Genomic DNA, 27,888 nt, shown 5'->3' with positions numbered 1-27,888 from the left:
GAGAGGCCTCCCCTACAGCTACAAGAAACAGATAATACTTTCTTATGGGACTGATATATATATATATATATATATATATATATATATATATATATATATATACACACGTGTGTATATATATATATATATATATATATATATATATATATATATATATGTAGAGGTATCAGTACCGTGTTAGCCGAGCTTCAATAATCAAAAAATAAATACAGGCATACCCCGCTTTAAGGACACTCACTTTAAGTACACTCGCGAGTAAGTACACTTCGCTCAATAGGCAAACAGCAGCTCACGCATGCGCCTGTCAGCACGTCCTGAACAGCAATACTGGCTCCCTACCTGTACCGAAGCTGTGCGCAAGCGGGGAGACTATAAAGCCTGTTACACATGCGTTATTTACATCAGTTATGCACGTATATGACAATTGCAGTACAGTACGTGCATCAAAAGTGGGAAAAAGGGAGTGCTTCACTTTAAGTACATTTTCACTTTACATACATGCTCCGGTCCCATTGCGTACGTTAATGCGGGTTATGCCTGTAGATTATACCGTTCTGTGGCTAACAAAATGCTTTTATTTGTGTGAGCTTTAGAGATACACTGATCTCTTCTTCCGGCGATGTTACAATGAATGAAGCAAGCAAAAGGTATACTTAAAAACAGTGTCTCTTGGAATGTTATCTGTGCTAGGCCTTCCCCCGGTGTTGGTGTGTTTTATGGCTAGAGGTGTCAAAAGGTTCCTGAAAGCAAGAGATGTAAGAGTGTGTGTGTGTATCTGTGTGAATATAAATGAATGGAGAGCCCACAGTATATACAGTGCTTTACAAAAGGTGTGTGTGGAGTGGGAGTGGATATAAATGGTGTGGGTAGGTGTGGAAATGTGAGAGATTGTAGCACAACTAAAATTGTGTGTGGATATGGTCCGTATAGGTGTATAGGGATGGAAAAACAAGGAGTATTAGTATGTGTAAGAGACAGCTGTGTGTGCATACATATAGCACAGTATGTACAGACATGGCCTATAGCGCTCATGGGAAGAGAGTTCACTTGTGTCAGTAATGACTCATAAAATTTCGATCTCTGTTTAGGCCACCGCTAAGTGTCCCGAATAGTTGCATAAATTTGTATTCATGCAACCGTCTCTCTTTCGGTGTTTAAGATTACCTTTGAGTATGGCAACCCTCAGATCGTTCATCTTATGGCCAGAGTCAGAGAAATGTTCGCCGACAGGACTGTCTCTTGTTCCGCGTGTGATGCTGTGGCGATGCAGGTTCATTCTCTTGGTTAGCCCCTGCCCTGTCTCACCTATGTAGTAGCAGCCCCCTGGGCATTTCATGCACGTGATGAGGTACACGACATTGCTGGAGGAACAAGTGAACCTTTCTCTGATTTTGTATTCCCGATTCCTGTGTGGTATTTGTATTGTGTCCGCTGTGAAGAGCATTGCGCAGGTTTTGCATTATGGGTCCTGGCATGGTTTGACCCGCATTCAGTTGTACTGCTGAATACTTTACCTGTTGCAGTCTTGTATCTTCCTGGAGGATAGGTTATAGTTTCCTGGCGATCTTGCGTATGGCTCCTAGGTGTGGGTTATATGTAACCACCAAAGGTACCCTGTCGCTTGTCTCCTTCTGTTTGTATTCAAGGAGATCACTTCTTGGTATTCTGGTGGCTTTGTGAATTTGCTGGTCTACAATTCTGTGGTTATATCCACGGTTTATAAAATATGATCTCAAGGCTTCAATCCGCTGGTCTCTGTCTGCTGTGTCGGAGCATATCCGGTTGTATCGTATGGCTTGACTGTAGATGGTTGCATGTTTGGTGTGTGTCGGGTGGAAGCTGTTGTCCCTCAAAAAGCTGGCTCTGTCTGTAGGTTTGCGGTATACAGACGTCTGTAGTTGGTTGTTCTTTATAGTAATGGTGGTGTCTAGGAAATGTACTTCATCCGGGGAATGGGTGAGTTTGAGGTTGATGGTCGGGTGGAACGTATTGAAGTTGTCATAGAACTGTAGGAGGTCCTGTTTGCCAGAGGTCCAAATCAGGAGGATGTCATCGATGTAGCGAAGGTATGTAAGGGATTTCAAGTGACAGGTGGAAAGAAAGTCACTTTCCAGTTTTGCACAGAACAGATTGGCATACTGTGGTGCCATCCGAGTACCCATAGCGGTCCCGGTTGTCTGGAGGTATGTGTCATTTCCAAATGTGAAGTAGTTATGGGTATGAATCAATTCGATGCATTTAGTCACTGTCTCTGTGAGTGGCTCCTGCTGTCCCAGAAAGTATCTGCAGGCTGAAATCCCATCCTCGTGGGGAATGTTTGTATAAAGTGACTTTACATCCATAGTTGCTAGTAGTGTTCCTGTTGGGAGGGGGGCAATGGCATTCAGTTTGTTTAGCAGGTCGGTGGTATCCTGGATATAGCTGGTTGTGTTCCTGACAAGTGGTTTTAGAATGCCCTCCACCCAGCCAGAAATATTCTCGGTAAGTGTGCCAGATCCAGAGATAATAGGGCGCCCGGGGTTACCCTCTTTGTGAATTTTAGGGAGCATGTAGAATGTGCCAGGTTTTGGGTTAGCTGGTATCAGGTCCAGAATTTGTTCTCTTGTGCGCATTGGGAGTGTTTTAATGATCCTGTTGAGTTCTCTCATGTATTTTTTAGTTGGATCCTCCTGCAGTTGGGTGTAATACTTTGAATCAGAGAGTTGCCTGTGTGCTTCCTGCAGGTAGTCTGTGGTGTTCATTATGACCACTGCTCCTCCCTTGTCCGCAGGTTTGATTGTTATGTTGTGGTTGGCTTTTAGCGATTCTATGGCTCTCCTCTCCATCAGTGTCAGATTATATGTTTGTTTCCTTACTTTGTCCAGGATGGTGGTTTTGGCGCTGTGTCTGAAGCTTTCAATGTACCAGTCCATTGTGGGGTTGTGTATATATACACACACTCACAGTTAGGTCCGAAAATAACTGGACACTGACACCATTTTCATCATTTTGGCTCTGTACGCCACCACAATGGATTTGAAATGAAACAACCGAGATGCAATAGAAGTGCTGACTTTCAGCTTTAATTCAAGGGGTTGAACAAAAATATTGTATGAAACGTTTAGGAATTGCAACCATTTTCATACACAGTCCCCTTATTTCCGGGGCTCAAATGTAATTGTACAAATTAACACAATCTTAAATAAAAAGTTCATTTTTAATACTTTGTCGAGAATCCTTTGCAGGCAATGACTGCTTGACGTCTGGAACGCATGGACATCACCAAACGCTGGTTTTCCTCCTTTGTGATGCTTTGCCAGGCCTTTACTGTAGCTGTCTTCAGTTGTTGTTTGTTCGTGGGTCTTTCTGCCTTAAGTTTTGTCTTTAGCAAGTGAAATTCATGCTCGATCGGGTTGAGATCAGGTGATTGACTCGGCCATTGCAGAATATTCCACTTCTTTGCCTTAAAAAACTCCTGGATTGCTTTTGCAGTATGTTTTGGGTAATTGTCCATCTGTAAAGTGAAGCGCCATCCAATCAACTTCTCTGAATTTGGTTGAATCTGAGCAGACAATATATCCCTGTACACTTCAGAATTCATCCAGGTGCTTCTGTCTTCTGTCACATCATCAATAAACACTAGTGACCCAGTTTCATTGTAAGCCATGCATGCCCATGCCATCACACTGCCTCCACCGTGTTTTACAGATGATGTGGTATGCTTCAGATCATGAGCCGTTCCAAGCCTTCTCCATACTTTTTTCTTCCCATCATTCTGGTACAGGTTGATCTTAGTTTCATCTGTCCAAAGAATGCTGTTCCAGATCTGGGCTGGATTTTTTAGATATTGTTTGGCAAAGTCTTATTTGGTCTTTCTATTCTTGAGGCTTATGAATGGTTTGCACCTTGTGGTGAACCCTCTGTATTTGCTCTTGTGAAGTCTTCTCTTTATAGTAGACTTGGATAATGATATGCCTACCTCCTGGAGAGTGTTCTTCACTTGGCTGAATGTTGTGAAGGGGTTTTTCTTTACCATGGAAAGGATCCTATGATCATCCACCACTGTTGTCTTCCGTGGACGTCCAGGCCTTTTTGTGTTGCAGAGCTCACCAGTGCATTTTTTTTCTCAGAATGTACAAAACTGTTGATTTGGCCACTCCTAATGTTCCTGCTATCTCTCTGATGGATTTTCTTTTTTTTTGCAGCCTAAGGATGCCCTGTGTCACTTGCATTGAGAGCTCCATTGACCGCATGCTGTGGGTTCACAGCAACAGCTTCCAAATGCGAATGCCACACCTGGAATCAACTCCAGACCCTTTACCTTCTTAATTGATCATGAAATAACAAAGGAATAGCCCACACCTGTCCATGAAACAGCTTTTGAGTCAATTGTCCAATTACTTTTGGTCCCTTGAAAAAGAGGGGGCTACATATTAAAGAGATGTAATTCCTAAACCCTTCCTCCAATTTGGATGTGAATATCCTTAAATTAAAGCTGATAGACTGCACTTTAAGCCCATATTAATTATTTAACTGTAACTTGAATTTATTTTGGTACACAGCCGAAATAACAAAACTTGTATCAGTGTCCAATTATTTCCGGACATAACTGTATATATATGTATATATATATATATATAAAACAAAAGAGGACAGCATGGGCTCCATAGTGTAAATAGTAAAAGGTTTATTACTGCAATGCTAAAATCAGGTCACTCACAACAAATCTGTGAAATATGCTCGTTGAACATGAACTCTGGTCCCCTTGTAATTCTCCTGCCGGTACGAAGCTCCAATCTTGCAGCTAGAGGTGTAGAGTGTCCTTCCGTATGCACAGCCTGGCAGCTTCGATAGTGCCTTATGCTTCACTTACACACACACAATATATCTGCCACGTGTGCTCTATTCTCAACTTTCAAGGGAAATCACATGAATCAAAGCCTAAAAAGGTAAAAAAAAAAAACAGCATTCCAGGGGACTTAGTGAAAAAAAATCATTAGTAAAGTTTTATTACAGAATCTACCTCTATAATAAAACTTAACTATTGATTTTTTCCCTAAGAGTGCAGTTTTCTTTACTATTTTCGACTTTAATTCATATTCAGACTCAGTAATATACACATGTAATGTCTGTCTTGTAATAAGAAGGAAACCCCTAAAAAGTGATAGGCACATAACTTTTACCCACTATAACCAGCGATAGTGACATCTAGTGTCTCATACAAAATGTTACACCCTAGGGGTTGGAGGGATTCCAGGGGCTAAACATAGAGCAGTTGTATGTATGTATGTATGTCTTTATTTATATAGCGCCATTAATGTACATAGCGCTTCACAGTAGTAATACATGTGGTAATCAAAGAAATAACAGATAATATAAATAACAGATCATGGGAATAAGTGCTTTAGACATAAACATAACATTAAGGAAGAGGAGTCCCTGCCCCGAGGAGCTTACAATCTAATTCCTTCAATGAATAAAATAAGATTTAAAACTTGGTGTTTAAGACAATGTATAGTGTGCTAGTACTCTAAGTTCAACCATACTATGAAAGCTTGAACAATATACCTGGCTAAAGCGTGAAAGTTACTTGCCAACATGTAAATGAGACCATAATGGCAGGTAAAGCCTCAACCCCAAATAGAAATAAAAGCAATGGCCCTCATTCTCTGAAGGCTGATTTGTCCCTGGGCTTGACAGCATTCAGAAAGAAGGCATCAAGGCGTAGGGTGCTAAGAATCTCCGGATGTTAAACAAAAGCTGTCATTTAAACCTGAATCTGAGAGACAGACATGAAATTGTACGAGAACACAAATAACGTGGGGCATGATCCAGCAGTGGGAGAATGAACCACCAATGATGTACCATGTATCCTCCCAGAAGAAGTGGCAAATGCAAGCAAAATTAAGAAGAATGAGAAGCTACCCTGCATACAAGTCTCATGGTTGAGGAAACCTGGGCATGTAACAAGACGCAATCTTATAATTGAAAACCAGTCCTTTTGCTACCCTAGGATGCATGTACAATAAAGTTAAAGAAAAAGTTCCTGGCGCCCCCTGCTCTATTATTTGCTCATAACTCCAGCCCTGCACGAAATCCAGTACCCTTAGGACCTGCAACATAAGTAACCACTGCTGAGCATCAGCTATACTGTACAGTTTGGTGTGGCCCCTCTTCTGTTGGCCTGGGGTAGAGGTGTTACACTTGAATATGGTCTAAATATAAGGATAAAGAGCCGGAGGTTGATCTAAAAAACATAATTATATTGAAATCGTGATCATATATCAATATGAAAATGTTTCTGTAAAACCCATCAGAATAAAACTTGTGCATGCTTCAAGTCTTACATTAATAATGAAGACATTGGAAATTAGAGCTTTAATCTGATACTTTGCTATAACTGTTGTCTAAATTATTAAGTAACTGGTCTTTTCCATCAGGATACTTCTTAATGACTTGCATTAAACCAAAGATAAGTACATCATTACAATTAGTTCAGTTCTGGGTGATGACTGTGATGACTGTTCTTCGTTTTGTGAAAAAGCAGATTATGTAAATATTGACGCACCGATTTTGATGCATTGACATTTGTTTAAGCCCTTATCTACCGTATTTCTTCGATTCTAAGATGCACCTTTTTCCCGATTTTCACATGTCTGAAATCGGGGTGCATTTTAGAATCGATGTATTTAAAGAAAAATGTAAGTGACTACTAACCCCCCTCTTTTCAATTACCATGTTTTAGGAGAGGTACCAAATCAGCGGAGGATGAAGCGGGCGGTGGCGGCAGGAGAGGTCCCACGTTACAGAGGATTGAAGATGGAAAGTGGGTGGCAGTGTGGCGGCGGCAGGACAGGCGCCAAATCTGCAGGTGAATGAAGATAAGAATTCAGCGAGCGAGTGGTGGACGTGGTGGCAGGGGATCATAATAGCAGGAGAGCTGAGCAGGAGCAGAGCGTATTAGGGGAACGGCTGGGAAAGAGAGCACTGTAACCGGAAGTCAGACACCGGTCAACTACTCAGTTACATTGTGCTCCAACCCATCCGTTCCCATATGCCGCCCTGCTCCTGCTAAGCTTTCCTGCTATTATGATCTCCTGCCATCGTTGCCACCGCCCGCCCGCTGTCTTCATATCTTCATTCACCTGCAGACTTGGGACTTGTGCTGCCACCGCTGCACTCCCGCCCGCTGTCCATCTTCAATCCTCTGCAGACGTCGGATCTCTCCTGCCGCTGTCACCACCCGCTTCATCCTCCACTGACATGGGACCTCTCCTGAAACATGGTAAGTGAAAAAGACATTTTCCTTGATTGTAAGGACCAAATCGATGGTGCGTCTTACGATAGATGGTGTCTTACAAATCAAAGAAATACGGAATATTATTTATCTATTTATATTTATTGTACATATTGGATCCTAAATAATAATAATTAATTCAGCATCATGCAGTTGTATGGTTCTTTCCAGACTCCCAAACTATTTCAGAATATGTTAGTTATTTTACAAAACATATACTGCTTTTTTTTCAATTCATTATATTTTTTTCTGTCATACGTGAGTGCTATTGGTTCAAGAAATTGAAAATACACTGTATGCTCTTGTAACATTTAGTAAAGGCAATATTTCCAGTGCAAATGTTTATTAAAAACGATTTGCCTAGAGTTCCATACTGTGCTGAATAGATGAACATGTCAACACTACTAACATTGCTGGGTACAAGTTATCCTAAAATAGAACTCTGTGTACGAAAAGTCAAAGTTGCAGTGTTAGCAATTTTCAAACACTGCATGAAATGTAGCTTGATTTGTAGTAATCCTGATGTGCTGGAAAGTTTATTTTTATGGATACATTGCCTTACAGACAGCACATCTATTTCCCAAAATCGGGGTCCCCTTACTCTGATGGGAGTGATTGCATTCAAGAAACAGCAAATTACTCAAATGAATAATAGTATGATAATACTAGTAATACATAATAATAATAATAGTATAATAATAATCGTTTTGTTATTTAAGGCTAGCAGCAGTATATTTAAAGTAGCAGCTCCACCTGCTTATCATTTTTTTTATTTATTAGATAGCATGAACCAGAGGGTGCCCCCAAAGCTGATTGGTTATCTCCCCACATCTGGGGAGCCCCTCGGTTCCAGATATATATATTTTTTGTGCCGCACAAAAAAATTACACGTCGTCACCAACAGAAAGCCGTGACATCATCTCCTTATGACAATGTGGCTTTTCTATTGGCCGCCAGAGAAGGCCCTGACCTCTCGGGCATTTTGAATTTTCCAGCCTGGCTGGAGGACAACCGGCATTGTCGCTCTTGAACCAGGTGGTCCCCAGATGTTGGGCAGTTGGCCTTTACCGCCCTGCTTTGTAATTTGCCTAATAAATGTTGTCTCCAACCTAACACTTTCTTCTCCTCCCCCGTGGCCTCTTCAGCACATGCGCAGCGTAGAGGGGCATATACTGCACATGCGTGACATGGAGGTGCATCTTGGGCAGGAATTCGGCGCATGCGCAGAGGATGGCGGCCATTCGGCGCATGCGTAGAGAATGGCGGGTTTTCGGCGCATGTGCAGAAAACGGCGGCCATTCTGTGCATGCGGAGGTGTTTTGCGGTATTGATCATGCGTGGTGCGGCCTGCAACCTCCTCTTCTGCGCAAGCACTGCCTACAACCTCCATGTGGCCTGGAACTTGGAAGTATGTTCATGCGTGGGCACGCGCCCATCTGAAGCGTGACATCACTTTTGTTAGCTTTTTGTTACAACACAACTGATTTTTCCTATCAAAACTCTATAGGTGCCAGCAAAGAAGTTTCACTTCAAAAGGGGAGAGAGGTAAGGGGGAAGGAGGGAAGGGTGGTTAGGGACATGGCACAACAGTTACATGGTTATAAATACAACATCTGTGACATATATTCTTCTAGTATTTTTATTTTTTTGGTGCAGTATTTGTTTATTTTTCAATTATTATTATTCAATACAACATTATTTTAATCGCCTTTTGTATATCGACATCACAGACCATCATCGGAGCTTCTACACTCATTACAACACAGACACCGATTAACCTTCCTGGGGCTGCCAACCACAAACAAAAATAGTCTAGAGCCAAAGATCAGGTCCTACAACCCCCACTGCTTTTTAATACACTCCACCATAATGGATGTGTGGCCCACAGACCGTGACCAATCACTGCTTCTTGGTCTCGACCCTGCCTCCATCCTCAGGACTCTGCCAGCCAGTCCTGAGGAGGGAGGCAGTATTGACCGATACCCCATGGGAGAAGTAGAATGGCACCCGGCAGCATAGGGAAGAAAATAGTGGGAGCCTTGGATCTGGTCTGTTATCTGAGCCAGTGTCACATGGCAGACTCCAGGAATGGGTAAGACCTTGATGGCCGGAACAGCAGGGACAGGCAGAGAATAGTCAGGGTCAGAGGCTGAGGTCAGTGCCAAGCGGCAGAAACAGGGAAGGGGAGCAGGAACAGGACTGGGACTCACAAGCAGGAAACAGACAGAGAACAAGTCAGTACATAGGCAAGGACCTTTAATAAATAATCAGGACTCTACACGAAACTGAAACAAAACATAAGGAGTCAGAATCACAAAGCAAAGGCCAAGAGGTGCAGAAAACAGGAAACTATAAGGCAGGCAGAGACAGAAGACAGGAGCACCCAAGAGGAGATACACAGAGAAAAACCCAGAGCAGGCAGAAACAGCAGCACACCCGGTGGTCAGACAAGGAACAGAAAGGAAGAACTCCTAAACTGTCAGGATATTCCGACAGCCAGCTGCCATGATCCTCAGAGGACTCCTAAAGTTAAGTGCAAACTTCCTGGGAGGGAGAGAACACTTGTCCCTGGAGCTTAAAATAGCAGTGTTCGCTTCGGAGGACCGATGCATGGGATACTGTAAAAAAAAGGCAATTAAAAACAAGCAGGCGGGGTTACTGCTTTAATATTAGTTAAAAAGATAGTTGAGTTCTTTGTGGTAGAATCATTTTTAGATTGAACAGAATTTGAAAAAGTTACTTATTTCTTTGACAACCAATAATAAAAAGAGAAACATGAACGTTTGGCTTTTCACAGTGCATAGCTGCCTTGTGTCCATGTAAGGCCGTGCATATAGTGCCCACGACGGGCGACCAAAAACAAATACATTGCCGCCGCCGCGTGCGCTTATAGTAAGTGTGACGGCGGCAATGCGACGGAGTGACGGCGCATCGCGGACTTTGGAAGCCGGGAATATTTGATTTTTCAAGGGCTGTCGCCTCATGTGACAGCCCCTGAACAAATCAAATGCCCGGAAGCCCATGATGCCGCCGCAAAGCGAAATATAACTTTCGCTAGCGGCGACGGATGACGTCACCCGTCGCGACGACGGTCGCGGGCACCATACGCGTGGCCTAAGAAACATGTTAGGGAAGTTTGTTACCATTTTCACAGATCTATTAACCAGGGAGGTTTTTATCCCCTTATATCTAGAGACTTTTTTCAACCCCGAAAAGAGAGAGGAAAAAATGATGTAACAAGACACACACATTTGATCTTAATGTAAGCCATGTAACCCTTCCATTTCTCACAAGCTGTTAGAAGTGAGGCACAATAGGAACAATTACAGTAGGCTTTAGGTATTGACATTAAGCTCAATTGACTTCAATGGAATTTTCCATCTGATAGTGCCCTTATTGGCACTATTCAAAATGACTATCATAGTGTTCATTTAATTGACACTCGCACATTTTGGAAGCTTGATACATACTTTCCAAAGTGCTTTTAGAATAAAATAAGACATATACAGCAGTACGTGAAGCATTAAATCATGTTTACACTACAAATGGTTTTTAAGTAAAGAGAAGCATTACATGTTAATGTCAATATTTTATAACCTTATAGCCATGAGGAGTGTGCAGTTTTCTGTTACCGTTGTTGAGGTCAGCAAAGTAAATGAAATATAACTTCTAAAAAAACACTGAGAATTGAATGTGTGTTGAGACTTTTTCAAGGAATCTGGTGAGGGATTATTTATAGCAAGTCTCCCTATTTTTGGCTTTGTTTCCTCATTTCAAAATATTTTTAGAATGCAATTTGACAGTCAGATTGCATAAAACAGACCAGTCATTTTTAGACTGTAAGAAAAGTAAAAGGCACATTTACTAATACTTTGAATATGTAAAGGCTATGTTATTTATCCATGTTTTTTATATTACATCAAATTGTGAGAGCGAGAAAGATTATAAATGATTTGGACAGGAAGGTCCTTTCTGCAATCTTTATGTTACTCCCTGTAATGTTCCTGTGACTCTTTTTCAGTCATTTATCTTACATTGATGGTATCCTTAATCTATAGACTGCTGTGTGTATGGTGTTGTACACACAAATTAAATACAAATTATAATACTTTACTTAGTGGTAAGCTGCCAACAAACGTCATATTTGGCCCAAATGGAATCTCTAATATCTGAATTACATATCACTTTAATAAGGAAAAAGCCTTCAAAAAGGGTAAAACAGAAAAATTACTTTTCTCTGATACCTTTAAAATAATATCATACATAAAGTATTTTTATATGTATACTCAAAAATATAATTAATATGTTGCTGAAGTCCAGGAGGCTTTGATAACCAACAACCCTACATGTGTGTGTGGTTTTTTTTTTTAAATAAATCAGTTCTGTGCTATGAGAAAATACTTGTAGCATTTTAAAAAATTTAAAAAAAATGTTTAAAGACGTTTTTAATGTTTCTAATGTAGGAAGCATTTCCAAAGTGACAGCCCACTTCCCCTTCTGATAGGTTCTGGCTCTTGAGCCCCGCCCTCTCTCTAGCAGTAAACCAATTGTATCTAGTAACTGCCCAGTCAATCATATTCCAGGAACTACATTGCCCACAATGCTGTGCAAGAACTGAATTAAATAGCCCGAGCAAGCGATTGATTACAGGAGAACGGATCGATCTGCAGCTTAGCTAATCACTTGTGTCCAGATTGTATTGATGCACATATTGAATGAGAAAAAAAATATATATTTTTTTTTAAACGGCAGCTTGAACTGCAGCTTTGAGAGAGAACTTAGAATACTGGGATGAAGAATGGAAGTATAAATACAGATGTGGCAAAGGTTATTGCATCCGCTCATAATGCAGAATATCCCTGATGTTACATAGGATTCAATAGCAGTGATAGTGCAGAATATCCCAACATAGCGCAGCAGGAGTAAAAATAACCCTATTTACTCGTACAGTACTTTTATTTGACTAATGTAGCCAAGGCAATAAGCTTCAGAGAGGAACATATGTATCTCCCTTTGCTAACCCTTTGAGGAGATTTCCCCTTTCAGAAAGTTCTGAACAATAATACTGTATGCTGACTTTTGTGTACCAATGTGAAGGTGCTTTTATTAATAGATATTCCCTTTAACAGAGATGTTACAGAGTTATTTATCAGACACAAAGAAAGTTATGGGGAGTAAAAGTGACAAAAACCCTCCCCCATAGTGTTCAGCAAATAACAACATCACTTCTTAGCACACCTGCTTTCCCCCATTATCTCTTATCATGCAATGCTTCCACTGCAGCCAAGGATTCTGGGTAATGACATAAAATGCACACCCATAGTGCGCCACTTTTCGCTTCTTATCCATTTTAACATGGATTCCTAGAAGCTTATGCCTGCCGCATTACACAGCTTTTTCATTACAGCCTGTTTTAAAGACATGCATAGTCACATACAATTGTTTTGACCTTTTGAGTCTCATCAGTGTGAGGATGGTTTACTGGCTATGCAATGTAAAGCTAATAGTGGCTACAACAAGACACAAAGCAAGTTATTGTGATTAAAAGGTTAATATGGTAAGAAACAAAAAGTGACACACTGCGAGTGCTCATTGGCATGTTATTACCCTGAATCCCTGTCTGCAAGGGAAGCATTGTATGCCAAGAGATAATGGGGAAAGACAGGTTTGTGGACATGTGAATTTGCTAATAAGTGGTATTTTTACTTGCTCTGCATACAATACTGTATATGTTACAATGCTTTAAGGTTGGTGGGGGACTTACATGGGGATTGCAACTGATTGATTTCCCATCGGCCAAAAGTAATGATAAGGTTCTATATTTTGTTTCAGCAGTGGCTTGAGGTGTCAGCTGAATAGAATCAGCAATCCCCAGATACACTACTCACTCAGGCCCAGATCCACATACGGGTGCTAAGCTTTAGCACACCTTTAGCCCTGTTCATATGAATGTGAGTAAAGACTTAGCACCCTTTTGTGGGTCTTGGGCTATGTATGTACTGTAGCTATTTGTTGCAATGGACTTTAACACATCCTAAAAATCATATCAAATAGTCTATTAACATAATGGTCCAAGTTTACTAAGGGGTGCAATGCCATGTGTGTACGTATATCTTTATTACTATAGTGCTCATGGTGTACTCAGCGCTTTACAACAGAAAAAATACAATACAGGGAATTATAATATAATACAGTAGGTGCAACAAACACAATCATACAAAAGGAAAGGAAATCCCTGCCAGGGGGAGGTTACAATCTAAGTATGACCATAGGATGCCAGAAGAAAGCTTACAGTCCATTCAAGGGAGCAATGTCTCTTATGGTATAATGCTGCTTAGCAAATATGGACCAATATGTTTACAGTCAGAAATGTGTTCTTATAATTAGATAAGTGTTGTTATTGTAAACAAACAATTTTGTTAAAGATTAGTCTGCTGTACCTGTAAATATCCTCACAAATTCATAATAGGAATGGCTCTATTTTTTTTTTAATATCTTTTCTAACTGACAATAACATACTATTTTAAGATAGACAAACTTACTGGGTGTTACTGGTAAGTCTACAGGGCCATCGTTTTGGCATTTGTGGTCAGTGACACTTTATTTTACCCCTTATTTCAATGCACGCATAGTCCCAAGAGTCCTGAATATCTATTAGCAAACCAGAAACAGACAATAATACTGTAAACTCATTTATGAACTAAGGTTGGCAATTATATTATTGAATATCATCCTTTATCCATTCCAGATGTTTGACTTCCTCTGCAGCACTTGATTTTAGCAGCAGATCAGCTTTTCCCAATTAGTGCTAACATTTCTAAATGGTGCACTGCACTTATTTCTTCAATTATAAATTGCTGGTTGGTTTCTTGCTCTCTGATTAGTTTTATTATCTAAGGGCCTTATACTAATTTGTCATATTTGGCCGTTTGGGCCATTTTCAGCTGAAAATCCCCACTGAAGTCAATATGAATTTTCGGGCAAAAATATAGGTTCGGAACAACATAGATTGACCCTTTACGTCTGGAACTACTGCATCGTCAGGGCCAGGCTGCCATTTTTTTTTTCAATTCTGGAGCAAACACAGTCTATTGGCCCAATGTCTCTCTGTCTTGTGCAAATGTCCAAGGTCCCTGTCCCATTTGTCTCTACCCTTTTCCTATTTCTTTTATCCAATTCTTGTGTTTCTCCTGTGAGCATTCGTAACATAGCTGTGGGTGGCACAGCATTCCTATGTATGCTGTATTGCTGAGGCTGCTCTCCTCTCGATGCTATGGAATCTCCTCCTCTCGATGCCATGGAATCTCCTCCTCTCGATGCCATGGAATCTCCTCCTCTCGATGCCATGGAATCTCCTCCTCTCGATGCCATGGAATCTCCTCCTCTCAATGCCATGGAATCTCCTCCTCTCAGTGCCATGGAATCTCCTCCTCTCAGTGCCATGGAATCACGTCTTCTCAATGCCATGGAATCTCCTCTTCTCAATGCCATGGAATCTCCTCTTCTCAATGTCATGGAATCTCCTCCTCTCAATCCATGGAGTCTCCTCCTCTCAATGCCATGGAGTCTCCTCATCTCGATGCAATGGAATCCCCTCCTCTCAATGACATGGAATCTCCTCCTCTCGATGCCATGGAATCTCCTCCTCTCAATGCCATGGAGTCTCCTCCTCTCAATGCCATGGAGTCTTCTCCTCTCAATGCCATGAAGTCTCCTCCTCTCAATGCCATGGAGTCTTCTCCTCTCAATGCAATGGAATCCCCTAATCTCAATGCCATGGAATCTCCTCCTCTCGATGCCATAGAATCTCCTCCTCTCAATGCCATGGAATCTCCTCTCGATGCCATAGAATCTCCTCCTCTCAATGCCATGGAATCTCCTCTCGATGCAATGGAATCACCTCTTCTCAATGCCATGGAATCTTCTCTTCTCAATGTCATGGAATCTCCTCCTCTCAATCCATGGAGTCTCCTCCTCTCAATGCCATGGAGTCTCCTCCTCTCGATGCAATGGAATCCCCTCCTCTCAATGTCATGGAATCTCCTCCTCTCCATGCCATAGAATCTCCTCCTCTCAATGCCATGGAGTCTCCTGCTCTCAATGCCATGGAGTCTTCTCCTCTTAATGCAATGGAATCCCCTCCTCTCAATGCCATGGAATCTCCTCCTCTCAATGCCATATAATCTCCTCCTCTGAATGCCATGGAATCTCCTCCTCTCGATGCCATAGAATCTCTTCCACTCGATGCCATGGAATCTCCTCCTCTCAATGCCATGGAATCTCCTCCTCTCAATAACATGGAGTCTCCTCTCAATGCCATGGAATCTCCTCCTCTCAATGCCACGGCCTCTCCCTAAATCTGTATCAGGAAGGAGAGGGCGGTGCACAGAGAAGAGAGCTGAACTACAATTGAAATGACTCCTGGTCCTGCTGCTTACTAGTACTGAGATTGATAAAACCGGCCCAAATCATCAAATTGATGGTAGCCCCCTACCACCTAGGATCTGGCTATTGTAACTGAGACTGAATGTGGCTGATGAATTGTATAGGGTTAATACTCGTCGATGTTTAGTGCCTTCCTTAACCCATGTCAATACTTTCTCCTAATGGGATAGCTTTCCTTGACTGTAATGTAACGTGCGGTCCTGGAAGTTTTAGAGCTCTGTAGTGTATTGAGTTTCCTCGATGTCCTTGATTCTTCTCCTGAAACCACACAAACTTGTCCACTTCACCAGTGATGCTCAGTAAGACTAATTAGGAAAAAGGGGGTATGTTTGGAATGTGCTGTTAATTTATTTCTTTTTTAGCATGTTTAATGAAACCCAGTGTACAGTACAGCATCCTCTCTCATACCATTAGGCTCACATACAGTATTACATTTAGGGGAATATTCACAAAAGTTGAGACAGCTTAACGCTACAATAAAAGGAGGCAACAGTAAATATTTAAATAGCTTCTTTTAAATTGGTATCAATGATTTGTGGTAACATCATCTTACTTAAGTTGGTATTTTTGTTACCAGTAAGGTGTGTTATAAAAAAAAAATCCCTCTTCCAAAGTACCCAAGGAGAAACTTGAGCTTGTAGATGCACCTTATTGCTTTGTGAATTATTCAGTCACTTCCTGGATCTCATTTTAGGTTTAATAGAGGTTGATACATTCTAACAGACGAAAAGAGTATTCTTCATACTGGTACAGTATTGGTAATTGTATACATGCTTGTGTGGAATGAAGAATTAATATGTTGATCCATAAATAGTTATCGCAACTTTCAATGCACCTGCATTTCTCCAGGAACAATACAGCTATTAGAACTGTGCATTAGACAATGGATCTAATTAAAACCCTATTTTTTATGCATGTCTATTTGGAATCTGACATTTACATGTCCGCAAAAGCCTTTGATGTCTCATTTGCTGTACAAAAAGTAGTACTTAGGGGTATTGTATCCTATATTTACATTACTGGATGAAGCATCCCTGTACAACCCACAGATCAGACTATAAATGTGCTTTTCTAATCTTAGGATCACATGAATTATTCAGACTAACCAGTTATAAATAAATAAACTAAATGAAAGAAGGTTTACCATGGCAACAGCACACTTAAGTTCCATGACTTAAAATAGAAAATCCATTACTAACGTTAGATATATTAAAAAAAGCCAAAACATATCCTGCCTAACTTCTGTCTTACCCCTAGAGAGGGAATAGAAGTTAAACTCTGCAGAACCTTATAACCACTTCTCTGCTGAGCGCCTTTTCTGTCCTTTGTTGCAGTCTTTTCCAGCCCCAATTAATAGGCTAAGCATACAGTATACACAGACTTATGGGATGAGACAATAAACCTGGTCTTTTTATTCGGTGGTATGAGACAGAGTACATTGATATGGCAGGATTACCAGTGACTTAAAAATATAATTATGTGATTCAATAAAATAATTTCATAAGTTAAGAAAATAACAACCAATGCATATTTTCTTATTCTATTTGTCACATTAACATACTCCCAACTTTTCTCCATCTATCTTGTTTGTGCAGCTATTATAATCTTTGAATGCCATTGAATTTGGGTCCTAGCTAAAACCTTTACATGGCTCTGCTTAATATCCTGCATAGAAAAGTTAAAAATAGTCAAATATACTTAAAGTACATAGTACATAAAAAGGAGACTGTATTGATTTAGAAATCCATCAAGTAGGTTAGTATTAAAGAGGATTATGAACAGTTTTATAACTATAATATTGACAATCCATCATTGTGTAGGAACAACTTCCTAACTGAAAGCAAAAGACCAGAAAGGGTTGTGATTTCTTCCTATTATCAGATATTAGATAGCTGGGGAACTATTTACAAAAGTCTCCCAGCTGCAAAACCACCGCAAGACCGCACAAATATTAATCAAGGAAAATGAACCCCATTAAAAGCAATTGGAGCTTGGCCTTTGATAAATCTGGTGCAATTCTTTTGCACTGGTTTTGCCCTAGTTATGCAGCCGCGAGACTTTGGTAAATATTCTCCGTGCCAGCTGGTCTAAAAACATCTCTAGTTTAATCTCTCATTGGGATGATAAATAAAAAGGGAAAGAGAAATGGATGTCTTTCTTTGAAAATTCTGTGACAAAGCAGTAGTCACAGGAAACAGCTGTTAGTTATATGCAATAACCCAACCACTCTTTATGTATCTGCCTCTGGGAATATATACTGTAGTGCCTGCGGTTGCGTAAAGATTAATGAAAGTTTTAAACATGGGACACATTTTAAAAAACATTTTTTTTAAAGAGGCAGTCTAAGCAGCACTTAATATATATATATATATATATATATATATTATATATATATATATATATATATATATATATATATATACAGTGTTCGACAAACCTATACATTTGCACGCCCCGGGCGAGTGGATTTAACATCGTGGCGAGCTCCTTTTGGCTCAAGCAGCACACGTGTGGTACTAGGTGGCGAGTAGATTTTTTTGTTCGGCGAGTAGATTTTTTGGTGATTTGTCGACCACTGTGTATATATATATATATATATATATATATATATATATATATTTGTTTTTTCATATATACAGTCTTCAATTACCTTTATTGAAAACGAATTACCTAAGCTGCCGATCAATTTGTTCTCCTGTGATTGATCAGTGAAGATCCTGCATCCCTGGTTTCACGTAATGGACGCATTTCTCTTTCAATCAATCCTTCTGTCAGTGTAACTCAGCAGCTACAATATATCCTGATATTACAAAGGTAACAGTGACTATTCTTACAGTTTGCAGCTCAAACTGCTTGGCACATTTGCAACAAATTATTACAAACAGGAAAGTGTTACAAATATGTTGCACTGCTGGGGAGGTGTGCTAAAAGCTGCTATAGAAATGAAAGGATGCTCAGTATATTAAAACTCATTAAAATGGCATTGAGTTGAATTAAAAATAAAATGCAGTAAGTATTATCAAACAGTACAGAACTGATTTATTTGAAAAATACCTATGTAGGATAATGCTTGGATTTCTCCTTCAGAGTAGGGGTGCACAAACTTAGGGTGGCGCCCCCCAGAGGGCGTGAGATTTTCAGGAGGGGGGCAGGTGCGAAGCTTAGAGACCCCACGCTCTTCCCCAAAGCATTTAAATTAAATGCTGGGGAGTGCGCCAGGCCTCTGTAACTCACATACCTGGTCTCCGGCGTCTTGTGGCGACATCACGACATCATTTGATGCCGCGCCATGGCAACGTGCCGTCAAATGACGTCGTGACATCAGAAAATGCAGGCGATCAGGTAAGAAGAGGGCAGGAGCAGGCAGGGGAACACAGGGGAAACGTTTCTGTACCCCTGCTTTAGAGAACGTGTGTGTACCGCTACTGTATGTGAGTTTGTGCAGGTAAACACAGCATCAGGATAAAATGTTATCTTAATTCTATTTTATTTCTGATTGGTATTTTAGAATGCACTGTATAGCCTTCTGGCCATGCCCTTTTCCAGCAGGTGAACCAAAGGGAATGTATGCACACAGCCACATAGCACTCAACTAGAGTATTAGCAATGTGCTTCTCTTATTATTTACAGAATATATTACTATAAGTACGAGTTTCAGGAAGCATAATCCTTTTATTATAAAACTAGCTGAGAGACCCGGCGTTGCCAGTGAGTTAAATTTCCCATGAGGGGGGGGGGGGGAGACAGTGGACAGGAGGGGGGGATAGTGGACAGGAGGGGGGGGGACAGTGGACAAGAGGGGGGGGGACAGTGGACAGGAGGGGGGGAACAGTGGACAAGAGGGGGGGGACAGTGGACAAGAGGGGGGGGACAGTGGACAAGAGGGGGGGGACAGTGGACAGGAGGGGGGGACAGTGGACAGGAGGGGTGAACAGTGGACAGGAGGGGGGGAACAGTGGACAGGAGGGGGGGACAGTGGACAGGAGGAGGGGACAGTGGACAGGAGGGGGGGGACAATGGACAGGAGGGGGGAAGTGGACAGGAGGGGGGACACAGTGGACAGGAGGAGGTGGGGGGACAGTGGACAGGAGGGGGGGGCAGTGGACAGGAGGGGGGGCAGTGGACAGGAGGGGGTTGGACAGGAGGGGGGGCAGTGGACAGGAGGGGGGGGCAGTGGACAGGAGGGGGGGACAGTGGACAGGAGGGGGGGACAGTGGACAGGAAGGGGGGGCAGTGGACAGGAGGGGGGGTTTGCTTAAAATTTCCGGGTCCCTCCACTCCACCTGTATGTTTCTCCGCTCCCCCCTCTCTCTCCACTCCTCCCCCCCCCCATGCGCAGCTCCGGTCCCCACCCTACAGTGTCTGACACACACACAGTGTCACACACACACACACACACACACACACACACACACACACACACACACACAGTGACACACACACACAGTGTTACACATACACACACACACAGTGACACACACACACAGTGTCACACACACACAGTGTCACACACACACACACACACACACACACTCACACACTCACACACACAGATATGTCACCTCTCCGTTTCCCACCTCCCAGCGGCGCCACCACGAGGCAGCTACAGGAGGAAGGGGGTCCTTCCGGGCGCCGCCATCTTAGGCACTCGGCGCCGCGAGGGAAGAAGGGGTCCTTCCGGGCGCCGCCATTTTAGGCACTCGGCATGCCTGCCAACTGCCTGTCCCCCCGCCAGGGAGGGAGGGAAGTGAGTGCGGGGGAGGGAGGTGAGTGAGCGCCGGGGAGGGAGGTGAGTGAGTGCCGGGTAGGGAGGTGACTGAGCGCCGGGGAGGGAGGTGAGTGTAATGGGGGGGAGAGAGAGGAGAGTGTGTGTGTGTGTGTGTGTGTGTGTGTGTGTGTGTGTGTGTGTGTGTGTGTGTGTGTGTGTGTGTGTGTGTGTGTGTGTGTGTGTGTGTGTGTGTGGCCGAGGGGGAAGAGAGTGGCAGTTGGGTGACGTCAAACCCACCAATCTGATTGGCCAGAGGCTGAGGACCAATCAGATTCACCGCAGATAGCACTAACCTTTCGATTTTATATATTAAGATTCGGAGTATCTCTGTCCTATGTATGTTAGTTTATATAGAAAGTTTGCTATAAAACTCAACAGGCTAACTCAACAGAAGTTTTATGTTGAAACAAATATTCATACAGTACTGGTTTTAACATCAAAATAGCATGCTGTACTACTTTAAGTACTGGAAGTGGGGATGTTCTCATTCTCGCCTGAAGAGGGCAACATTGACTATAATATTTGAATAAGCAAAATGCTGAAAAGGGATGATGGGTTTCCCACACAAATTAAATTATGTTAGAGCTGAAAGGTCCTTTCTAACATACAAACTTCTAAGTATAAAAGTCTCCCAGCAAGCTACAAAACCGGGGTAAAAAAAAACCAAGTGTTGCAAAAATAGCACCAGATTTTAAAAAAAGAAAAAAATCGAATTGAAAGTAATGGAGATATTTTTCTATGATACATCCTGTGCTATTTTTCCCAGTTTTACAAAAGCTAGCCTTTGATACTGTACATGGCCTATACAGTAGATCTGCTGACTGCATTACATTTTGACTTCATTGATATTAGTGATTTCATTGACATCATCTATATCATTTATTAAGAAGTTACTATATTTACAGTATATAAGTTTCCTTTGTTACTGCAGAAATATTTGGTGGAACACAGCACAGGCTCCAAAATCTATTCAATAATCAAATCATGGATTATTAATCTTAATATGGCCTAATATTTGTTATACAAATGCCAAAAGTTTAATTAAACTGTAAACCAAACAGAAACTGTGTTCACAAAATACTATGGGGCCTATGCAGAGAGCAGCGCTATTTCGAAATTCGCCATTTTTTGGAGAAAATCGCGCAGAAAACAGCAGAAAATGGCGAGTTCCGAAAAACGCGCCAATTTTTCTTTTCTATTTCTAAAACTCGCCTCGCGGCTGGCGAGAACCTCAATCTCGCCAGTTTTAAAAATATCCTAATGCAGAGAGGCGGGAACGGCATCTAGCGGCTGTTCGCGCCAATAAAATGGCGCGATTGTCTCCTTTTTGCCTCGCCAGAAAAAAATGGCAAGAAGCTGCCGCTCGCGGCCATTGCAAAGGGAAAAAAAAGGCGCAAATTTTTTTTTTCACATTTCTGAAGCGCGCATCTCGCCAATTTAAACTCGCCAGACGCATTCATGTTAAACATAGCAGAATTCGCACATTTCTGCATATGGAGAATAAAACTCTCCAAAAAAGCTACTTTTTAATAAATTCGCCAATTTTAAAATTCGCTGCTCTCTGCATAGGCCCCTATGTATTATATGAGGAGGAACAGCCCTTTTTCGTCAAAGTGCCAAGTTTTCTGTTAGTTTTTGTTTTATTTTTGTGATACTTTGATGCTATAATAAAGAAGAGATTTTTTTTCAAAGTTATAACTTGATGGGTAACTGTTATTAATTTGCAAAACATTATGTACTACAGTATATCAGAAAGGAGGATGAAAATGAATCATTGGTACGACTAGTACATACATATATTGGCTACTGTACTATAAGTGTTTATATATAGATGCACAATGTTCCCACAGTTCCTGTACTCCGGGAACTAGAGAAACACCTGAATGATTTTGTTGCATCTCACTGAACAGTGGAGATGGGCGAAATGTTCGCAGTACTTTGCCAACCATGTTTTTGGGTGAAAAATGTTGCAAGCGTTTCTTCAGTCCCTCAACATTGACCAAACCTTAAAAAAGGGCCTTTGCTCTTTCTCCGGTTTCCTGGGATGTGTGTGAAAAGTGTGCATCTATGACAAGTTACAGTAGCTCAAAATACATATGCACGCCTACCAATGGTTATTTTTCTTCCTGCTTCCTAATATAGTAACTTTAACAACCTGGCATGGAAGAATAATGTGTATATATTGCACTATGTTGAAGAAAGTATTGTACCACTTTTCCTTCTTTTTGGTATATTTGTTCGAGGCATCTAAATAATAATACTTTCTCACTTTTTTATTGAATGCCGTTTACAGCTGTGTCTTTTAATCTAATTTTGGCTGTATTCTACCAGCAATAGGCATGGGCTATATTTTCATGTGTTTTGAACCCCACCCACTCTGTTGCTAAGCACATTGTGCTCTGTTACATTAGCTGTCGGTGATTCTTCATCAACTTTGACACTGGGCCACAGTAGCTTTCATCAAAGAAGTCAAAACAAGGAGTTTATTTAAATGACAAAGTGTTTAATTAAAAATATTTTAACATTTAGGGCTTATTCATTTAGCTCTGAAGCAGCTGGTCACACTGCAAAAGGTCGAAAACTACCATTTAAGTAAAGTCAGAAATTAACAAAGGGTGAACTTAAATACATTTTGGGGAAAATAAAAAGACATGGTTGTTTGGAGCCATTATACCAAATGTTTGTCTTAGATCAGAGGTGGGCAACACCAGTCCTCAAGGGCCACCAACAGGTCAGGTTTTAAGAGGATATCCCTGCTTCAGCACAGGGGGCTCAGTAAATGACTGAGCCACCTCTGCTGAAGCAAGGATATTCTTAATACCTGGCCTGTAGAATTGGAGTTGGCCACCCTTGCAGTAGACCATTGGCGAGACCGTAACTGGATTATGACATTAAGATTAATTGGCACAAGTTTATAGGGCACTGGTATAAATGTAGGCACCATAGTGTTCTGAAAGGGTAGTTATGAATTCCAGTTTTAGTAAGTCAGTGGTGTAATGAGCAATACTGGTGTGAGTGATATTAGAATTCCAGCACAGTTTTGAATTACAGTATGCAATTGGAACTTTGATAAACTCCTTGTAATAGATTCTGTTCAGCAGTTATCTCTGTACCTCCTAATGCAGAACAGGTGTATCCCTTGTTAGCATTTTTTTATTGTGCCTGTATGTTTTTTTTAAGTTACCTTTATTTCCTCACTTTGCAAGTGAGGGAAGTTTGTGTTTCATCTATTATCTGTTGATAATCTGAGAATTCGGTAACGTTAAAGGTGTTAAACTTTGACATTTTGCAAATCTTTGACCTTTTCCATACTATGTAATGTGAATTGTATCTTCATTTCCTTCCATTAATCATGTTGTAGTACTTATTCAATAAAGCATGCATATACAGATGCTGCGGCCGTTATCCGAACATTTCACGGAGCCGTTTTCGTGAACTCTGCTGTATTCCACTCGTTATTCTTCCGTGAACGCTGCAGTGAATGCCGCCAATCACAGCAGTCACACCTATCCCAATCCAGAAATGTGCCAGCACCGGCACTAGTAAAAACACTAGAAAACACGTGTCTTAACGCGGGAAAGTTTGCAGAAATCATGCGGCACGACCTGGGTATGCCCAGGAATATAAATTGTGAAATGTTCGGATAACAGCCTCTGCATCTGTACAAGCATTCATTACGGCCTTCTGCTGTTTTGTAAGTATTAAACCAAGATTTTGAAATCTCAAAATAGTATCCCTACCTTTTCTTCTAAAAAAAATAGGAAAACACCTTAAGAATGTGACAGATGCATATAACAAGTTATCTTTGTGATACATTGGAAGGACAAAGAATATACAAGGACAAAATGAAAACAATGGATCAAAATACTTCATGTATACAAACCCATACAAATCCTGAAATTTGCACACTGCTTGTAAAGCTCAAATTGGGTACAGCAAATAAAATATCCCCTGTGGGTGCATTCGTATATCTCAGACATGTCTGCAACCCTGTCTTTCCCAATTGGGTACAAGCACTCAACTCTTATTTTGAGCTGACTCAGAATCGGTTGGCTAATGAACCAGGCAAACTGAAACTGCAAACTGGTCCTTTCATATTACAGTAGTGAAAGTGAATACTAATTGTGTCCATCAGAGACTTGTAACTCTTTATGTCATTTCAAGATAAAGTTTTACGAGAAGGGAATCTATCAGCTTTGTAAGACAATGAGCTTACGCATACTGTAGAAAGAGCACAGGACTAATAGATTGTTTTGTGGTTTTAATTATTATGTTTAGCTGGAAGAACTTGTAACATTATTTAATAAATATTTTCTATTCATTTAAGGTTTTGTCTGGAGTGCAAAGAATCGTTGACTTGAAGATCGCAAGGTAAGCAAAAGTCTGCAAGGAATCATTGTGATGACCACAAACTATAAATACCATTATTTGGTATTTTTCTTGGAAGACCTGTATTGTTACACGTATGGTAACGAGGGACTCCTTTGTATTTAAACCATGTAAAACAGAACAAATAGCGGCATACTTATTTATTAATACTTAACCTTAACTGAACATCAAGGGCTGAGCATACAGTATTAAACCTTCTAAACTTACATCAAAGTACTGAAGGGATAAACTGTAGTTTTTAATAACTTGATCTGTTGGTAAATTAACATGTACATGTACCTTAGCAGCAATGCTGACATGACAACAAAATACTTCTCTTAGAGATTATTTTCCATCATTTGTTTTGTTATCATATTCTTAAAGAACATCCTGGCTTTGAGTAGTACCTTGGGAATATGCTTATACAGTCTTAGATAAAAAAGAAATTGTATTGTGAAGGACCAACATACAGTACTGTAGATGATTACTGTATAGAACAAAAACAAAGTTTTCCTTTAAAAGCAGACCACTCCCTGGTGTGAGCAGCAGAGCTCTAAAGTATGCTGTTACAGTGGAGCTATCCAGCATCTGAGATAGGTCAATGCCCTAAATAGCAGCGGTTGTGGGTTCTGATTCTGTTGGGCCTGACACTAGCACCCCTTCATCACAAGGAGCCTTAGGCTTGTCAGTGTAGGTCTTAGAGAAATCTATTAGGAGGTGTGGGGTGTGAGTAATTTAAATATACTTTGCACATTTAATTAGCATATCTCCAAGGTATCTAAGGTGGACTTTTTGGAGCACATGTGTTTCTCCATAAGTTATTTGGAGGGAGGTTTGAGGGGATATATAGAGCACTTGGAATAGGTCTAGGTCTCTCTCTCATCACCTTTCAGTGTCTGGTTGGAACTGACGCCAGGTGTAACGCGAGTCATATTAAGCTAACACAAGGCAGAGCTAACTTAACATAGCGTTAAGCCCATTCTAAAGAGATACCGAATTGCCGTTCTTTTTGCATATAATTAGCTTTGTGGATACTTGTTAAACTCAGGGCAAATAACATCTGTTACCGATTTAGGTAACGTCACGTTATTTTCAATATTGTAACAGAGCTTTGTGGATTTGCCCCAAAGAGAGGACTAGACACCTGGCCACAAGGGTTAGTACTGTATGTGCAAATTGGAATTGGGTAAGCAGTAAAGGGAAATATCCAAGCTATTGAAATTGGTACATTAAGAAAGCAGTGTTTCAAATACGGCTAAAGGTGAGAAGACAGGGATATAGGTGGATAATGAGATAACGGGGCCTGTATCTCCTGAAGTAGGGGGTCCTCGGACCTGAAACCAATGCTGTTCATCTCCGGAGACCCCCTTCAAATCTACACTATTAATCAAATGTATATTAAAAAAAGATGTAACAAACATCAGTACACAACCCCCCCCCCTCCGCCCTAACACATACAGTACAATAATGTGCCAAATAACTATTATACAGATATGGATAATAGATTATTTGCCCATTATTAAACACTGCATTAGCATACCTAAATAAGGTCAATAAAAACAGTAGCCAGCTAATCCAATGAATTCAAGCAGTAACAACATCAACAATGAATTAATTAATCCATTAACCAATTAAACCAATTAATTCCTAAACCAACTCAAAATGAATAGTAACACTAACCAATCAAACCAATGAATTACTACAACATTAATGAATGTAACCATTAAAAGACAAAGAAATACATTCAAACAATCTCTGAAGTAACCATAAAACGCATTAGCTAACATAATACAACATTAACTACAAGCGAACACCAATCGCAAACATTTTATTACATTAAGCATGAAAAAAACAAACAATGACATCCACATAAAAAACTGACATTAAAAACACCAACAGCAATAATAAGCCACAAATGCCCCCCAAATATTGTCATAATAATGTATTAATCTGTACCCTAAAGTGGTACAGATTAATATATTATCAGTCAATGTGCCTCCCCCAAAAAATAAAAAAAACCCATCCAATGAAGACACCTGTAAAAAGAGACATTTACAAACATTCAATATATTACTTACCATTAGAAGCGGTGGCCCTCCGACTCCCGGGGTAACAGGAAGCTCACGTACCTTGAAGGCCTCCAACAGCATCCGATGCCATCCGCCATGAAGATCCGGATCAGGTACCCAAATGTTCTTTTTTCTTTCTTTAATCACCTTCTTCTATCTTCATCTGTCACCATTTCTTGATCTTCTTTATCTTCTTTGTTCATCTGTCAATCCAAAAAACCCCATGGGGAATCCCAACCGATGTTGTCTCGTCGGCTTCTTGGGCTCAAATGAGGCGTCACGTCCTTAAATAGGGCTTGTGATGTGACATTTAGCCTCAAAATGGTTAACAGCCACCTGACTGGGTGTTCAAACCATGTTCCGACTTTAATTTTTTTTTTTTACATGACATCACTTAAAGGGAATGATGCCAGCCAATCAGAATGGCTATGCTTCATTTGCCTTTAAGATGACGTCACGATGCCGGCATCACATGGTATTTCAGCCAATCAGATCGTGGGAACCAATTCCACACTCTGATTGGCTGAAATACCATGTGACGTCATCTTATGGATTTAGTGACGTCATCTTAAAGGCAAATGAAGCACAGCCATTCTGATGGTGTATCTGGTGCATTAATGTATTGTAATTAGGGTGCCCATTGAGTGCTATAGCGGCTTATCATGCCCATATTATTATTATTATATGGGTATGATGTACCACTATACTACTCAATGGGTACAGGGTGGGTATAGTCTGTTCAGGGTGGGTGCTTATTGTACTGTATGTGTTAGGGGGGTGTATTTAGTTAGAAATAATGTTTATTATTTTTATAGGCACAACATTGGTACCGCAGGGCCGCGGGTACCCCGGGACGGCCGCGGGTACCCCGGGATGGCCGCGGGTACCCCGGGACGGCCGAGGGGTCAGCCGGGGACACCCGCGCGCCCCCTGGCTTCCCTCGGGGACCCCCGCGGGGTCAG

At 41.1% G+C, this 27,888-nt stretch overlaps 1 protein-coding gene across 1 annotated transcript in view; it reads left to right on the top strand.

Moving 5' to 3' along the window:
- FRY (FRY microtubule binding protein) overlaps positions 1 to 27,888 on the top strand; it is a 423,242-nt gene that overhangs the window by 48,638 nt on the left and 346,716 nt on the right. Inside the window, exon 2 of the mRNA XM_075592149.1 lies at positions 24,817 to 24,860. The gene's annotated coding sequence lies outside the window, so the exon portion shown is untranslated. The remainder of the gene's footprint in view (positions 1 to 24,816; positions 24,861 to 27,888) is intronic.

This window comes from Ascaphus truei, chromosome 3 (genome assembly GCF_040206685.1).
Source record: "Ascaphus truei isolate aAscTru1 chromosome 3, aAscTru1.hap1, whole genome shotgun sequence".
NCBI classification, from domain to species: domain Eukaryota; kingdom Metazoa; phylum Chordata; class Amphibia; order Anura; family Ascaphidae; genus Ascaphus; species Ascaphus truei.
Note: the sequence above shows the minus strand (reverse complement) of the source record. Positions and strands in the feature narration are given on the sequence as shown.